Here is a 5,313-nt window from a genome sequence, read left to right on the forward strand (position 1 = left end):
GTTTTTTTGGTTTCTTTTTTTTCCCTGAAATCTTTTTTTTCCCCCCCCCCCCCACATTGAATTCCATCTTCTTTATTTATGACCACTTCTCCATTTTATCAAGATAGTTTTGAACCCTGATCTTGTCCTCCAGGTTGTGTACAAGTCCTCCCTGCTTGGCATCACCTATATATGTTAAGCATGCTTTCTGTCTCATCATGTGAGCCATTAATGAGAATATTAACAATAACCGAGTCTGGGACAGACCCTAGTGGGACCCTACTCACAGTGTTTTCCTGGTTTGACAGTTACTGAGCCAAATGACAGACTTTCAACCAGTTATAAATCTGCCTTATCGGGGCATCCATAACTCTGGGAGTACTGTGGGACAGCAAAACTACAGAAATATTACACCTATGCTTTACTTTCATCTCCTGGGTCAGTTACCGTGTCAAAGGAGGAACTTAGATCTACTCAACTATATTTGTTCCTGCCAAATTTTCACGTTGATTGTTTTGTCACCCTACTCCCTAGATACTTACGAATTGATTAATCATTTGTTCCAGTATCTTTCCAGGTATTGACGTTAGGTTAACTGGTCTATAATACCCTCAGGCCTCTTTTTCCCCCTGCTTTAAAAGCAGGTACTACGTTTGCTTTTCTCCAGTCCTCTGGGATTTCCTTGGTCCTCTATAACTGGGAGCACAGCAGCATTACTTGCTGTGCCAGCAGCTAAAAGCTCCCCTTCAGAGCTGCCAATGATTCCCCTTCACACAGTGCCACCAGAGTTCCCTCCTCCAGCCAACAAGCTCCCAACCTGCCATTTGCAAGGCAGCATTATGGAGAAGAAAAGCACCCCACTCCTAGTCCCTCTATTGTCTTGCCTAATGGCACAGAACTCTCTTCAAGTGCTCAGCCAACACTGTGAACTGCCACCAGGTGCTTTGGGCTACGTGAGGTGGGTGCCATGCAGAGCGCTTACGTCCTGTAGTAGTGCACTGTCAAGAGCATCTCTGTATACAGGCAGACCCTGCTACTACTCTACTGCACTTGAGGAAGGGGCAATACAGCACCTATCTCCAAAGAGTCCTCCCTCAGGTGATGCCTGCTTTTATACATAGTCTCAAAAGAAAAATCAAGAAAGAGGCCAGGTGCCTGTTTTCCCAAATATATAACTTTTCCTCATGTGGATTTTGCCAGAGATTAGTCATCTTTGCTATAAACAATCCACACTGATTCCTTGCTTTCAGGAATACTCTGCAGAAGAGAATGCCTTAATACTGACAACTCCCCTGATTTTAAAACTGAAGTTTCTTACTGTCGGTACTTCTGCAGGACCCAGTACCTTGAGCCATGCAATATCAACTTCTTTGAGAGAAGGTAACAAACAGTAATACATGGAAAGCAGCCCTTGGGAGTAGGAGGCTTTGGGCAGGCTTGTAAGCACAGGCCAGCAGGAGTGCTCCAGCTATAGCTGCAGCAGGAAGCATGCACCACCCCTTATTCCCTCAGCATGGGGTGCAAAGGCGGCAGGGCAGGGCTATGGTAGAGGGAGTGCTAAGGCAAAAGGCTCTGATCAAGTAATTGGAGGTATGTATGTAGCCATAGCATGGAAGTGTATATAAAAAGACACATAAAAGGGAATCTCCCCTACCATTAAAAAGTTTCTAGTCCTTGTGGCTGCGTAGAAACATTTGAAAATATTAACTTCATGGCTAAAGGGCAAACACGAACCCCAGAGAAGGGTTCCTCCCTGACCAAATTCTCACATTTTTGAAAGCTGAAATGTTGGCAATATTGACTTGGGCTTGGAAAGTCAGGGAGGTGGGGGTGGGGGAAGAGGTTGGAGCTTGCTGTATTTTCAAGCCAAACTATCCACAAACTCTCGACAGCATCATTGAAATGCATAGGCGGCTTCAGTAGTAAAGATCTGGAAAGGAACATTTTGACACTGAGAAGAGCTTGAATTTTGCTTGGAAGTATGAGGCAAGATTTGTATTTTCCCTTGCATGTGCCTCAGCCAACAGAAGCACACAGATGATTTTTGAACAGTAGTGTATCCAAGCCAGGAGCCACCACAGTTTTGAAAGGCTAAAAAGTCTGCAGGGAAAGGCACAATAAATAAGAAGACTAATCCATTAGACTAAAAATGATGCATCTGCGGCTGGTAATAGCCCATACAAAGCCACTCTGCCATCCACAATTTAGAAACTCACTGAAAACCTGCTGAAAAAAGCACTCTGTTACTGAGCACTCCTTAGCCACAGGTTTCACAGCACTCTTAGAGATTCAAAATGCCCTGAACTCCATTCTCTGCTTGAATCCACTCACTTCTGTGTTCCCCTGCAGCGCACAAGAGAATGAAAGCAGAAGTATGGTTTAGACTGAGAGCAAAATGATGAGCCAGGTTACGTACAGTAAACTATTAAGGTTACAGCAATATAGCTACAAATGCTAAAGGCGAGAAGGGCATCCTATTGTAGAGTAGCTTCTGTAAGTAACCTTTACAAGTATTGGTTGTGTATAGCCTGCTGCATGCAGGTCTGAAAACTTCCAGAAGCAGACTGCTTTCTACCTGCCATTTCAGCCAAGAGGGTGTTTTCAGCACTAGCTGGACCCACTGTAGCACAGTGGTTAGTCAAGTGGTTTCAGCGCTCTCACCAATTCATCAGCAGGCCAGAATGGTTAGCTGCTGAAAGAAAATAGTTAGTTGCGTGTTCAACTCTGCAGCAAAATTAGTTTTCATAAGGCGCTTTACCAGGTACCTCAGATATGACCAAGTACAGAGACATTTTAAATTTAATCTGCACCATAGCACAAATAAATAGCACAGAACACTAGACATGGTAAAAGCACCTTAAAAGCACTCTTACGTTACAGGTCAAAAGAGCCACATCCAAAACAGCTTAAAACCTATTATTAACTGACCAAGAAGGAACACCTAACTTTTGGCAGGTGTATTTTAAAATGGATAGTTGCATATTGGCTACATGCTATTTTTCAAACATTAGAAGCCCAATTGTTAACAGAGCCATTGCGTAAAAGTCTGCTCAACACACATTGAAGTGAGGCCCAGTACCTTGGGATAGTTAATCCAGTTTTCTACACATGTGTTTTGTGGATTCCCACAGTACCAGCCCTGGCTAAAGACAGCCTTCCCTACATCGTTCCACAGCATCTGATGAAGTGAACTTCAGCTCATAGAACCTTGTGGTCTCTCCTATCCTATCCTGCCCGCCTGTCTGTCTAATTTATCTATTCCCAAGATAGATCTCTGTCTTCCTAAGAGGAAGCCTATATCTAGACTGATATACAAGATAGATACCGTCTCTCACTCTCTCGTCCTATATTGGATATCTATCTTGCATGTGTATATCCATTATAATGCATTACACTTAGGGTTCTGGCTACAGGATGGAAAGTAACATCTTCTGGAATTACCCACCAGGGTGCTTTCACTTCATTCTTTACTGTGTTCATGTCTTTTATTTGCTGTTCAGCTTGATTAAAGGAACCAAAGCTTCCTTTGTTTGTGGCACAAAATCACATCTTCCTAAATGTAACCAGATACTTGGGGGAAACCAATTAATCATCAGGCCACTCGTTACCTGGGGGAGTGGTAATATCTGTGAGAATATGCACTCTGCTAGTTGGCCAAAAAGCATGTACTCCAATTTGGACAGTGATGGTTACTTTTAATACAAAAATCCTTCTCAGTTAATTCCCTGGGAATACCTGGTTGCATCTACTTCTGTCAAGTACAGTGAGGGTCCTAATTTGTCCTGAACATAAGGCCATTCCAATTTTGGAAACTTTTTTCTAAGTGATGGGTCAGTTTTAAATATTACCTTGTCTCCTATATGCCACTGGTGAATATCTCTGCTTTCATCAAAAGTGTGGTTCCATTTTCTGTTGTTCTACTGTGTGCTGTGCAGCAGCAGCCCCTTGGACTTGTGTTTTAAGCTACTCATCCAAGTTGTGCTAGCCAGTTCCCTGATAGCTTCCCAATCGGGGGCATAGAGCAGTTTTTCCCATCCTGGCATCAGTCAGCCAAACAACACCTTGTATGTGCTGAACCCCATCATCCTGTCTGGGCTAGTACAAAGCCTCATTAGCACAGATGGGAGTACCAGATCCCAATTTGTTCCCATTTCATTGCATATCTTAGACAACTCTATTTTTAAAACTTTTGTTCATTCCTTCTACTTGTCCTCCTGCTTGGGGATGGTAAGGACTACATAGTGGGAGTGGAAGAGCAGCCCATTCTCCCGTATCTTGATACATCTGACTTAAGCCTTGATACATGTGACCAATAAACACTGGTCCATTATCAGAATCAATACTTTGAAGGAGACCGCACTTGGGAAAGATCTCTGCTGCCTGCATCTTTTGCAGCTGTTTTACTATGAATTTCCCACTAAGGCTGCTGCTTTAACCAGCTTATCTGCCTCATCATTTCCCCACTGGAACAGACCTTTCTTCCTATGCACTTTGCTTTTTACTGTTTTGATCTTTTGAAAATTAGCTGCCAAGTTCTCCAGCTCTTGCCACAATGCTCTGTGTTTAATTTCTGATCCATCTTTCCCCACAAAATTCATGCTCATCCACCAAGGGAGATAAACGGTGAGACCCTTGTATACGTAATCTGAATCAGTTCAGTAATTAATTCTGGTCATTTTCCTTTCATCAATTCCAACACATATGAAACAGTCATTACCTCTGCCGTCTGGATGCCTCCTTTAGCTAACTTGAACAGAAAATATTTCCTTGCCTGCATATCTCCTGCTACAAAGATTTCTGCAAATCCTGTCCTTCATGGAAATAAGTACTACCATCAGTTTACAAACCAAACAGTTTTCTCTATTGCCTGTTCTGCAGTGGTAGCCTTTAAAAATACAGTGCATCCTAACCTCTATCTGGGGTTCACAGACATATTCCTGAGCCTGTAGTGTAAAACCCCATATGGAGATTTTTGGCTCTTTCAAGGTGACCAACTGTACGTTCTCAGCCATAACAGCAAAAACCCAACACAGCCTTATTCACTCACATTTCCTTTAGATAAATTCTCAGCTAAACAGTTTTCCTAAAGCATGATGACTTTTAACTATAACCTGACTTGCTGCTATGATAGCCTGTGCTTTCTGCAAAGTCCAATAAGCTGTCAGAGCTGTCTGCTCACAAGCCCCTAATTTACTTTCTGGGGGTGTCAGTGCTCGACTGCATATGCTAATGGGTCTTTCTCCTGCCCCAGTATCCTGTGTAAGCATGCTAACAATTCAGAAATCCTTTATGCTAGGACATAGGATAATAGCAAAATCATTCGGTGCTGCTAGT

Source organism: Gavialis gangeticus, unplaced genomic scaffold, assembly GCF_001723915.1.
Source record: "Gavialis gangeticus isolate Ggan-Ray unplaced genomic scaffold, GavGan_comp1, whole genome shotgun sequence".
NCBI classification, from domain to species: Eukaryota; Metazoa; Chordata; order Crocodylia; family Gavialidae; genus Gavialis; species Gavialis gangeticus.